Genomic DNA, 13,913 nt, shown 5'->3' with positions numbered 1-13,913 from the left:
ATCAAATGGCCGTCCACATTAATTGATGATTGATGATGGATGAACAACATGATCTCATATGGCAGTGTAAACAATAAAAACTAGTTGCTAATGTCATAAATCAAGTTACAAGCCATCCCACACTTACATTTTGTCAAAGCAGACGGGGTCCATCCATGTTAAGGGAAAAAAAATGAGATAGAGGGGTTTTCCTTTTTGTTACATAAAAAGAAAACTTTAACATGTGTAACACGTTCTTAACATGTCAAAGCAGACGGGGTCGATCATAGTTAATGTTACATAAAGTATCAGACAGTGCATTTTTTCATTCATCTAGAAACTTTAACATGGGTAACACGTTCTAAACATTCAATGATAGAACCAACTCTATATAATGAGAGTAGCACCTTTTTGGTGTTTGTAGAGATAATGGATCATGAGATTCCTGCCCGGGATATTCACAAATATCGATACACTTTGAGAGCAAGACATCAATCAACAATTGATTTTAACACAATTTGTCAGAAAAAAGTTCGACATCTTCATATGAGGACATTACCAAGAGAAAATTCAAGTCCGAATTCATTAATATATCTAACTGGATTTGCCTTCATTGAGAACTTAAATCAACAAGTTATGAATAATCTATATGTTAATTGTTTTAACTCATAACTAATCTCCGATACGAGATTTTACCATCACCTCTCAACAGGTGTTTCGACATAACGCGGATATGAAATATGCAATAACTGAATTGTTGCTATGTGTGCACTCTTTCATCTGTTGTACACCCACATTGGTTAACACTATACCGAAACACAATTCTGAGTTCTCCCATAAAACAGTCTTTCTGTTCATGATATTGGTAGATTAGTTCAATTAATGCTCATAGATGAATCGGTGAATTTGCGTCCACAATGTTGATTTTGATCACAAAAGTGATCGACGGCAATTTTGAACGGGTATCTTAAAGAGTAAAGTTGAACAAAGAATTTAAACTGAGGTTATTAAAGAGGTGTAAGTACCCAAAAAAAATATATATCGAAAAAGGAGGTTATTATATGCTCGAGTGAATTTCCGTCGATAGGTATAGTAATATTAGTAACAGCTCTACCCCTCTCATCTTCTTTTTAATGTAGTATCCACCCAAATAGTCCTCAGTAAATGGTTTCAAGTTACAACCGCCACAATGGAGGTGGCTGGAACCTATAAATGCTTGAAGTTCGCCGGGCCACATGATAAGCCTAGGACGAGGTGGTTGGAACCTATAAATGTTTGAAGGTCGACGATGGTGCAAATGATAATCATTTGGTTTTAGGGAGCTATTTATGGCAACAAATATATATTTCCAAGTTTATTCTCTGTTCGAGTTTCTGAGTAGATAAATGTATTTGATAACAGCATAAGATTTTTACAATTGTCGGCTACAAGAGACCAAAGGACTTGAGACTGGCGGTTGGAGAACCGTGACCGGCGGGCGACGGCCAACAATACAAGAGAGAGGAAGTGAGCGATAAGAAGAATGTTTATTTCTATTTGTGTATAGAAATAGAAAAGTAGAACATTTCTATTTCTTATTTCTATTACAAACATATTTCTAGGTTAAAAATTTGTCTCGAAAATAGAAAAATGAAATTATTTTACCAAACGGATTTATGTTGTAATCATTTTCATGGGAACAAAAAAATAGAGAAATAGAAAGATTATCATTCGCGCTCTTAGCTTCATGCTAGATCTTAAGTAGCACCGACACGGATACGGCACATGGGACACGACACAACACGACGTGCCAACATGTCATTTATAAAAAAATAAAGAATTTCAGCACGGTGCGACACGCTGTATAGTAAATATTTATTTATATTTATGTGTGTGTCAAGGAAAAATTATTTTTTCAGGCATGCAACAATCTTAGCATATTTTTAAGAAAAACTCATATTTTTTTAGAAATTGTCTTACGTTTATAGAATTCTAAATAGGGAAAAAACCACAAAAACCCCGAACTATGCCAATTGTGACACATTTACCCTAAACTCTTTTTTGTGACACCAAAAATCCCAAACTTTTTCTTGTGACATTGAAAACCCTAAACTTATACCCGTGTGACATATTTATCCCAAAATATTTTTTTGTGACATCAAAAATCCTAAACTTATATTCGTGCGACACATTTACTTCAAAAATTTGAGGTAAATGTGTCGCACGAATATAAGTTTGGAGTTTTTAGTGTCACAACAAAAAGTTTGGGGTAAATGTGTCACACAAACACAAGTTTAGGGTAAATGTGTCACATGCGTACAAGTTTAGGATTTTTTGTGTCACAAATAAAAGTTTGGGGTAAATGTGTCACAGCGGGCATAGTTTAGGATTTTTGTGGCTTTTTCCCTTCTAAATAAAGTATTCATAAATTTTCCTCTCTTGACCTCACCCCACCATATCTAGTCAACATTAAGTTATTGTCGTACAAGTTCTACAGACTGAGCAAATGACACGATGGCCAGGGTTTTGGGTACGAAAAGTTTGACCTAAAACACGATGGCCGGGGTTATTGGGGTTGGTGATGGGGAGCCCCTCCGAGCGTATCAAAAAGCAAAGACAGAGGAGAGAGAGAAAGTGAGTCAATGTGTAGCTCTTGTGGGGCCTAATACCTAAAAAACTTTCAATTTTAGTATTTGTGATAATTATATTCAAAATAGTTTTTGGTTTCATAAAAAACTTTCAACTTTTATATTTGTCCAACTTCTACCCCAAACTTTTACTTTTGTCCCAATTCTACCTACCTAGTACAAAAAAAAAAAAAAAAGTCTCAACTTTAGCATATGTCTCAATTATATCCAAAACTTATTTTTTTATCTCATAAAAATCTCCAATTGTTACTTTTTTTGAATTCTACCACCGTTAGCCTTCTCTCCATAATCACCATTAGTTAATCCTACGTAGCATTTCACGTTGTTAATAGATCATACCTCAACAAAATTGATATGAAAAAATCCCTAAGCTTCTCTTCTGTTGTTTGCTTCCTCTACATCTTACCGGAGATACAGAGTCATTCACGATGGCACGTTTCATATTCTCTTTGGCACTAGTAGCCCAAAAAAAAAGCTAGACATGAAGATATTTGGACTAACAATCTAAAATCTCGTCGTCCCCGAAACCTGCTATTTCTAAATTTCAAAAATTCATTGGTAAGTTCTGCGAGAAAACTCGAGTCACATAGGATTAACTAACAATGATTATTGATGGAAGGCCGACGTTGGTAGAATTGGGATAAAAGTAAAAGCTGAGGGTTTTTTATGGGACAAAAAAGTTTTGGATACAATTAGGATAAATGTTAAAGTTGAGGGTTTTTTTGGGTATTAAACCGGTAGAATTGGGACAAAAATAAAAGTTTGAGGATTTTGATGATACAAAAAAAAGTTTTGGATAAAATTGTCACAAATGCTAAAGTTGGAGTTTTTTTGGGTATTAGACCCTCTAGTAGTGCGTTGGAAAACAACGTTTGTGCATGGCGCAATCAGATTACAACTCCCAAAGCTTAACTTTTCATCTTTCATTCTTAGAGATCTACACGCTCTCTCTCCTCTCTCTTTTTCGTCTTCTTTCCCCGGCTCTCTCTCTCTCTCATCTTCGTCTATATGTTTATTTTATTTTTTAAAATCTCTCACTTGCCTCACCTTCCTCTGTTTTATCTTTGTCTCACGAAGCAAGACGACTATCGTGATTTTGGTTGTCTCGCCTTTCCTTTGCCGCTCTCTCGCTATGTTCTCCCGGGCTTTCTTGCTCTGTCCTCTACGCACACGAAGCCCATCCTCTAGCGTTGGCTCGCTCCATCACCGCCTCCCTTTCTAGATCCGTGCTAGCCAGCCCTCCTTTCCCACCGACTTGCTCTTTGCTGGCTCTCTCCCTCTCTCATGGTCCAAGATAGTGGCGCCCTTTTCCTCCTCTTCTCCCCTTTCCGACCTCCGGATCTGCGCTTCCTCTACCCTCCTTCCTCACCGACCGACGTGTCCTTGGCATGTCGCCGGTGTTGACCACGAGTAGGACCTCCGACACGCATTGACCGCTTGAGACCAGCCACGGGTAAGAAGGGAAAAAAAGTAAAAAGAAAGAACAAAAGTGCAAAAAAAAAAAAAAAAAGACATAAAGAAAAGGAATTTTCCCTTTAATAAAAATAAATGACAAAAATGTCCTTCCTCAAGCCTTCTTTAAAATAATGAGAGTACTTCAAGCCCTTATTGGAAATAAGATCCACTTCAGGCCCTTATTGGAAATAAGATCCACTTCAGGCCCTTATTTGAGAAAACGAATGCATTTCGGACCTTTCTTTGGAATTTCCCTTAACATTTTCTCGGATAATAATGTAAGGACTAGTTTTGTTACTAAAAGCAAAGAAAGAGGACTAAAATTAAGCCTTCATAAACGGACAAGGCTCAAAAGTGTAATTCTTTGAGAAACTTAAACATGTAGGTGCCATGTCTCGATTTATCGGTGTTGATTTAGCATATTCCCTACCCATTTTGATGGAAAGTTCAACGTTGTCTTTAAATTTTGCTGGACGAAACTTTAAGGATGAAATTGTAACAAATTGCAAGATGGAGAACAAAACTGAATTCGTGCAACAGTATGAGGAAAAATTTTGTAATTTCCCCTCATAATTATATTTAATTGTGAAGCTTTAGAAAGCAATTTTCATATGTAAGGACAAAATTTAGTAAGTTACGGTAGGAATGTTCTTCTTTACAACAGATATGGCAATAGCCCATATCTTACAACTTATTTTACCCCCCTCGAAGATTATTTTATACTACGTGTAATAACTTATGAGTATAAGAGAGCTGCTAGTCCGACAGTCTAACAATACTGTCGGTTATTTCTTACCACACGATCTCACAATCAAAAAGTGTTTTATATAAAACACGCGGTGATAGTGTGTGGATTTACGATTGATATACTATCCTTGACAAGATCTGTCGAAAAGCATTTCCCTTGTGAGGAAGAAGCATTTAGATCCATATCTTACAACAGAAGTGGCCTTGGTTTGACAAGCGGTGCAATAGCTTATGAGACCCGCTTACCGCATATGAGTTTTAAGGAAGTTACAACAACAACAGCATTGGTTATATAACGAGGCATAGTTTATACATATTACGACGCCCCCTCAAACATTATTTTCTACATGGAGTATGCATTCAAGGTTGGGAAAGTTACCCAATCAGTCTTAAACATACTATATGGCTACCAATATAATCTTAAATATTCTAATTTGGCTAATGTAGTTCTAAACATTTGCGGGTAATTTCAATGTAGTCTTTTCGGCCAATTACCGTCAGAAATCGCCGACGTAGAGATCCACAAGTTATCCATGGCGGTGTGTTACATAGGACAGCCGACAATGACCAAGGCGACAATTAGCCAGAACAACTACATTGAAATTTCAAGCAAATGTTTAGGAATATATTAACAAAATTGAATAGGTTATGAACCGAAAAGCAATATTCACTTGTTAGTAGTCTACGGTCTACGAGCAGAAATATACGGGATAAGTATATTAGAAGTGCCATAACTTTTGTATGGCATTCATTTGAGTGCCATAACTTTCAAAATATTCACTTGAGTGCCATATCATAGTAAAAGTGTGCGGTTGAGTGCTAATTCCGTCCAGTCATCCTACGTGTAAATTTGAATTAGTTTTTAATTCCTACATGTAATTTTTGGAAAAGGCTTGATTTGCCAACGTGGAAAATGTTATCCACGTCGACAGGAAGAGAGGACGTCATTTCTTTGTCTAATAGAGATGACATCGTTTTACTTCTTCTGCAACGATAGATTTAGGGCAAAATCGAGAGATTGGGGAGAGAATTAGGGCAAATCTCTATTCGTCATTCTCTGAACACATCCGTTGGTCTCTCACGCGAATTGGGACTTCCATTCTCACACCGAAAGCAAAGGTTTGTCAATCGCTCCGGATCGTGTGTTTGAATCAACCTTGGTGTTTAAAGCTCTCAAGCAAATGGGACTTCTCACGCGAACGAATCTCGGTTAATTGAAGGAAAAGGTTAGTCATTTGTTGTTTTTTTCCATTGACGACAAAATAATTCAAATCTTATTCAATGTCGTGTTGTTGACAGAGTGTAAAACCGGGGAAAACGAGATCGTTTCTCCATCCGTTGAGAGCCAAAATTAAGGGGTAAAGGTTAGTAAAAATTTTTTCTGTTCAATGGAGAAATGAGTGAAATTTTATTCAATATTGTGTTGGTGACAAAGTACAATAGCGGCGAAAACGACATTGACCGGAATAGGGGATGCTGCTAGTGTGTAAAGGTGAGTGTTCAAGTTCTGTCAAAGAAAGTGAATATAAGGTTCCGAAAGTGGGTCCTATATCTCGTAAGTTAGGGCTTACTGCATCGAAAAGTACTCCAAAATCCATATGATATTTGTCTCATAGATATGACATTTGATTTTATGATAATTCGGTGTCATACTATGTAGGTACGCGTGTGGCATGAGTATTTTTGTTGACTTTTGAACGTATTCTTGTGTAGATATGTAGAGAAAACCAAATCAATCATTTTTCCCACAATTAGTGGCGGAACCAAACTAATTCTCCTATTATTGCAGGCAGCTCTTGAAAAGGGTAAAAATGTAGAAGCGGATGTAGGTGGGAGCATTGATGAACAGGAAACACAGTGTTGATATGAAGTCTTCGTTAATGAACAAGAATCTATTAAAGCACCGACAATTCGGATGAATGAGCTCACTACATCTGCAAATATTGTTGGATGCGCAAGAGAGAACTAATCTCAAGCGCCCAAGTGAAGATATTGATAAAAGAATTCGAGCACTTAAGAAAGAGGTAAAACTTTGTGAACAAGATACTTCTCAACCATCAAGAAGATAAATCTAACTAAACTTCATCAATCCGCACTAAAACTTGTTTCTTGTTTGGTCTCACATGCATCTTAGGCATGTAATTTTCTACAATGGTATCTTAGATTGTTTAATCGTGTGGTTGTAGTTCTTTATTCTAGCCTAACAGCAATTAGCTATGGCTTAACTTTCTGCTTAGTGAGATGCTATGATAGGGCTAATTCATCCGAGATGACCACCCTAAGTTCTTATGTGCTATTTGAAAATTTATCTACCGCTCTCTATTGCTAAGGTTTTGATTTCCTGTTTTGGTTTAGAGACCGAGACCCTTCTAGGTGTGTATCATATCCTTACGCAGGTTCATCCATTTGTTTCATCTGTCTAATAGTATCATGGGGTAGCATTATGTTGTCCCTTTCCAAGGAACCTCGGATGGTGAAGCCCTTTTGTACATGCTTGTATTGCATTTATAGAGAGTATGTATTTAGGTTTGAACAAGTCATCGGTGTCTACATGTCCTTTGCTGTGAGCATCACTTAAGATCTTCACATATCAATGACTTTTATATTAGTGACCTTTATCATTTGATCTTGGAAGGAGGGTTTTATGGGGGGGTGTGGGGGGTGGGGGGGAAGGGGGCACGGAGGCGGAAGACAATTCTTTTCTCCATTATGCCTTGTCATCTTTTGCTCGTAGACTCAAAGAGATCTCCTTTCATTAGAAGATGACATACGAGTAATGAAAGATATATGGCTGGATACTGGTTTCTAGTTGAGCTGACAGATGTTTGGAGTGCGATTACCTTCTTATTTTATTTGCGATCGAACAACCCCTTTATGATGCTAGTGACATTCTTTTTTGTCATTGTTGCATTACTTTAATGATGCTACATTTTTTACAGGTTAAAAGAAAACAGAGTCAAGGCTGTAGGGGTGAGTAAAGGAACTAACTAGACCAAAAACAGAAAACGGACTAAACCGAACAACAGAGTTACCGAGCAAGTGATTTAGACGGCTGAAAGTGACAATTCTAGTGGTCATGTCAATATAACTAGTGAAGATGGAGATTCTAAACACAATGTCATCCATGTCAATGAGCTCGAACATGCGGACTACTTTAGTGTACCTACCTCGCATTTTTTTATGTCGAGGGGTCTCCATTTTCTATTTTTGGTCTAGTTCGGTTCCTATTGCAACCTGGGAGGAGTTCGGTGGTGCTGATATCTCTAGGACACCCAACTGGACATTCCGGTCCAAAAAGAACAAGAAGTTAATAGGTGCCGATATGAAAAACCTAGGAGGGTTTTTGTTTTTGATGGGCGGGGGTTGGTTGTTTGAGGTTTCTGTTTTTTATGGCAAAGGGTTGCCTCTATCTATTTTATTGGTACATTATGGATGACTATTGATTATTAAAGGGGATGTTGTTTATGTGTCATGGCATGCTATTCTAAAAGGTCATGAAATAGAAAGACACCATTTGAAATTCTTGCCTGCTAGATTGTAAGTTGTAGATGCAGCAATGATGGTTTTAATTTAAGAAAGCACCATTTTGCTGGCCCGTTGGAATATGTGCAATTGGTGAGTTTCATGATGTTAAGCTCTGAGGATGTGTTTGACAAAGTCGCACCAACATGTGTGGTTATTAGGAAGTTCATAGCACTTAGCTGTTCACTTTTACAAAGTTAATGAACTCAAGTGTTCACTTTTACGAAGTTCGTGAACTTAAGTGTTTACTTAAAAAATATTTTGGCACCGACATGGCCATTAGTGAAGTTATTGAAACTTTCGCAGGCTCGTCCACTTGTATAGAGCGAACAAGGGTTTTTTTCCCAAAATAGTGCCAAAAAAAAAAATATTTACGAAATTAAGTATAAAAAAAATTGCAAAGGCGAGACCCCACGTAGCACTATTTCATATGTTTTTTGTTACGTTTTCAATTATGTTAAATTTTCAGAGCCCACAAAAAAAAGAAATTCTTTTTTTTAGTGTTGCAAGCATTGTGCGCTATGCCCCTGAAACTTCTCAGGACCCAAAAAAATTACCTTATCTTTTGTATTTGTCGCCAATTTGCAACAATTTTAAGGACGAACTTTCTTAGCGGCAAATTCTACAATGAACATGTGGAAAGTTTCAAGTAAAATATCTTTGTTGGTCTAAAAATATAAAATTATTGAAAAATGTAAAAAAAAAAAAGAAATTACCTATGGAAAATTACCGATGAAAAAGAGTTCGTCGCTAATTTGTGATGAAACATCATATTTGTAGCAAATTTCATCGCAAAATTACATTTCCAACAACATGTTCGTCGCAGAAATCTTTGCTAATAAAGTTCATCCCTAAATTCGTCGGAAATTGGCAACAAATACTAAAAAAGATTTTTTTTTTTTTTGGTATTGCGAAGTTTCAAGGACAGTACTCGCAATGCTTGCAACGCTAAAAAACAAGAATTTCTTTTTTCTTTTGCTCTAAAAATATGAATATGAAATAATTCAAAAACATAAAAAAACATATGTAATTTTAAAAAAATAAAGAAAGAACAAGTGCGATTTGCGGCATATACTGCCGCATAAGGCATGTGCCAAAAGAACCCAGCAAACGACGCCGTGACCTTGAAATAACTCGATACGATGTCGTGTGGAAGCGGTTTAAGGTGGATCAAGACAGGCAAATTAGGGCAAAATCAATTCTTGTCCCAAAATTTCGAGTTAGGCCAAAATCGCTTCTCTCACGCAACTCTCTCTATCACACACTAGGTTTCAATCGATCAAGCAAGTTCAATTGAAGCTCTCAAGCAAATAGGGCTTTTGAGGTGGACGAATCTCGACTCTACACTAGTGAAGGTTAGTCATTTTTTGTATTTTTTCTTGTTTGTTGAATGACTACAAATGAGTGAGAACGACATTGATCGAACGCCCAAAATAGGGGTTACTACGAGAGTGTAAAGGTGAGTAACAAATTATGTTTGCCGTTAAAGTTTGTCCTTTTGGGTACACCGACCGTTGCCTAAATTATTGTTTTTTGAAAGTATTGCGGTTGTGGGGACTGAATGTTAAAGTTGTCGTTTTTATTTAAAGTGTGTTGTGGGGACAGATTAGAAGTTGTCCTCTATCTCATTATTTACTAAAAGTGTTGTCGTTATATATTGTTAAAGTTGACAATGATGTTTGTGTTGTTCTGCTTGCTATTGAAATGATTATTTTCCCTTGTTTGCGGTGTCAATTGGGTGATACAACGGATGCCTTTAGAGTTTGGATAGGTGATAAGTTTTTTTTTTTTGGAGGATTACGATTATGTAGGGGGAAATATGGATTTTGTCCTTGTCGACATTAGTATGCTGTCTTATAAAGACCTTGTCAAGGCTATAGCCGAACAGGGCAAATGCACAATAGGAAAAGTTTACTATCAAATTCCTGGTAAAAGTCTTAGGGATGGTGTCGGACATGTGTTTGATGTTTACTATCAAATTCCTAGTAAAAGTCTTAGGGATGGTGTTAGACATGCGTTTGATGATAACGGTGTGAGAAATATTGTCTACCAACATCTGCATAGTTATGAAATTTTTCCGTATGTTGAACGCAATGGTGATGAACATCGAGAAACATTGTTGGAAGCTCGTCTTGAAAGCGAAGTAGCCGATGATGCATGTCATGGAGGTCTGAGAGGGCGGGAAGGCGAGTCTTCTCACACACCTCGTGTCTTACAGTTATGTACGCAAGCTCGGGTAAGTGGTGGCATTGCTGACGGTGATGGATCAGTACTTGATGAAGAGACCTGAAGAAACCTACCATACTGGGATGTTGACGATGAGGATGATGAAGATGACGAAACACTTGTGCATACACTTTGCACAAGTGATGTCGATGATGAGGATATGGAACTGGCTAGGGCACAAGTGAGGGAATATCACAAAAAGATTAAACAACTATTTCGGGTACTTGATAAGGGTACTTTAGTAAACCGAAATGACAGACCTCCAACATCATTGGATGGTGATGATGGTGAATATAATGAATGTGATGGCAGTAGCTCGGAAGATGAGGATGATGATGTTGCGGTTCAGCCGCAAAGGAAAAGTAAGTTTCCCTTTTTATGATGCAACTAGTGCAAATCCAGTATTATGTGTATCGATGAAGTTTGATGATACGAAGCAATTTAGAGATGCTATTGTAAGGTACTTAATCAGTGAACAGAGGAATATTAAATTCATTAAAAACACCAAGGATTATGTTAGAGCAAAGTGTGCACAAGGTAGTTGCCCTTGGCATAAACATGTTGTAATGAACAAGAGGTCTCGTTCATTCCAAATTCGCTCACTGCAGGAGGAGCACACCCGTAGTATGGCTTTCGATAATCATAGAGTGACTAGTGTGTGGCTGGCCAAGCATTTCTTCAACACCATTAAGGCCAGGCTAGACATTAAAGGTCCTCATCTCAAACAGCTAGTTAGAGAGTAAATAGGTGTGAATGTTTCCAACACTCAATGCAAAAGGGCCAAGTACAAGGTGATACATACGTTGATGGGCACGTGCAAAGAAGAATATGCACAAATCCGAGAGTATGCTAGGGAATGCAGATACCAGAATCCTCCTAGTAGAATTCATATTGAAGTTGTGAAGAAGTCATTGCCTAGTGATGGGATGTAGTTTAATAGGATGTATATATGTTTCGAGGCATGTAGAAAAGGGTTCCTAGCTGGCAGTAGGAAAGTCATTGGTTTAGATGGGTGTTTTCTAAAAGGGTTATGCAAAGGTTGTTGAGAAAAAATCCCTAGATGGTTTTGAAGTTAACAAAACAATCCTAGTACTCTTGTATTTTGAGATAATGATGTGATTTACTTGTTTTGCGGATTATCTTTTGGTACGAGGATGCACAGGATTGAATCTAGCAAAAGGGTTTGGTTCGGATGTTATTTCTAAGAGTCTCATATGCTGGTTCGAGCTCGGACGTTGAGTGGGGATTGCTCATACATTGGAATGACGCTCAAACTCCGAGAGAAGTACTTCACTAGTAGTAATCAGAATTTCAAGAGAAATACAAATTAAGCTTAATTGATACATATCAACGGACGCCATCGAGCTGGATCATCCTTGATAGATTCTCATTGATTGAGATCAATCAAGAATGCGGAACCAAGAAGACAATTCAAGACTTTCTAAATGGAAGAAACCATCTATGGAAACCCGGGATCATAATTGTATGGGTGATTTGATCCAAACGGGGAAGACTTTCCTTTGGCGATCCCCAACGGCTAAGAGATCTTCTTTTTGCAAACATCTCGTCCAAAAGGGTAGATTTGGAGAGATCTCTTTTGGATGCCTTGCAACGGCTAGATTGGAGACGGAAGAGTATAAAAGACATCTCGAAGATGAAGGGAAGAGAGATCGGCGTAAAGAGGGAAAAGTGTTTATAATTCCTTGATAGAGTGTACTTCCTTTTAAACACACTTCTTGATCCATCCATTGTAATTGTGAGGAGGTGTACACAAGAATGTTGAACGCTAGGTGTGAAGTCCCGCATGTTAAGGAGATCACCGATTTGTAACCTCCGAGTACATTAATAGTGGAATCCAGCCGATTGGGTGTCAGCCGAAGAAGTGGACGTAGGCCTAACCAAAGCCGAACCACTATAATCCCTCCGTGCAGTTTTCCTTGTCTCTTACTCTGATCACTCTAAATATTTGGTGATATCTAAACTGCACACGGTTAATACGCATCGATCCTATTACATTTCTAGCATCAATTGAATTGCTTGAGCATCTGAGATTTCTCATTTACACTGTGTGATTTGAATTCCGCAATAAAATCTTAAAATCACACGTTATCACCTATTCACCCCCCTCTAGGTGAATTCTCTAGCCAACAACAATTGGTATCGGAGCGAGGTGCTTGTATTTTGTGAAGTGTTTTTACTTCTGAGCTAACGATCTTTATGGCTAGCAATTTCTTTCCTTCTGGATCGAAGGTGGAAGCAACAACAGGCCACCATACTTTGAAGGAAAAGATTATAGCGATCGCGTAACAAATTTAAAGCATTTCTCGGATGCCGGGATCCTCAAATCCGGGATGTCGTACAAAGAGGAGTAAATCCAGCGTCAGAGACTACAAGTGCTGGGGATAACACGATGGCTACTCTAACTGCAAATGAAATAACCAAGAGAGATGCTCTTGATGCAAAGGCCATTTATTCATTTTATAGTGCATTATCTCCTACTGAATATAGACATATTGCAGATTGCTCTTCATCAAAAGAAATTTGGGATAAGCTTCACGTCACCTATGAAGGAACAGACAGAGTAAAGGAGACAAAAGTCAACTTTCTACTCGGACAATATGAAGCATTCAAAATGAAGTCCGATGAGACAATGAAAGAGATGTTTGACAAGTTCATTGAAATAGTGAATGGTCTCACATATCACGGGCAACCGGGTTCTGGACCTATGAGAATCAACAAGCTACTACGAGCTCTTACAAAGGAATTGGACAACGTTAAAACTTCCATTCGAGAGACTCAAAGAATATCCCATTTGTCAATGGATGAGCTTATTGGAACTCTTCAATCTTATGAAGAACAAAGGATCAATGATGAAACCACAACTAGAGGTAAGAAGTCAATTGCCTTAAAATCTAATGTTGATTCCGATGTTTCAGATTCTGAAGTCGAAGATGATGAAGAATTAGCGCTCATGGTCAAAAGATTCAGACAAATAGCCAAACAAGGCAGGAGTTTCAAAAACAGAAAGGATCTCGGACGATTCAATCGGAGAAGATCATCCGAGACCAAAAATGAAAGCCAAGAAGTCATTTGCTTCGAATGTAAGAAAAGAGGCCACATCAAACCCAATTGCCCTTTGTTAAAGAAGAAGGACAAGGATGAAAAATCCAAGAAAGCCTCGAAAGCGAAAACTTAGAGCGACACCGAATGTGAAAGTGATGAAGAATACGCAAATGTTTGTCTAATGGCAGATTCGGATGATGATATCGAGGTAACTCACCCAAACATCTCTCCCGAAATATCTGCGTATATAGATGAGTTATGTTTAGAATACAAGGCTACTCTTAAGAGACTTTC

The sequence above is a fragment of the Rhodamnia argentea genome, chromosome 9, assembly GCF_020921035.1.
Source record: "Rhodamnia argentea isolate NSW1041297 chromosome 9, ASM2092103v1, whole genome shotgun sequence".
In the NCBI taxonomy this organism is placed as follows: Eukaryota; Viridiplantae; Streptophyta; class Magnoliopsida; order Myrtales; family Myrtaceae; genus Rhodamnia; species Rhodamnia argentea.
Note: the sequence above shows the minus strand (reverse complement) of the source record.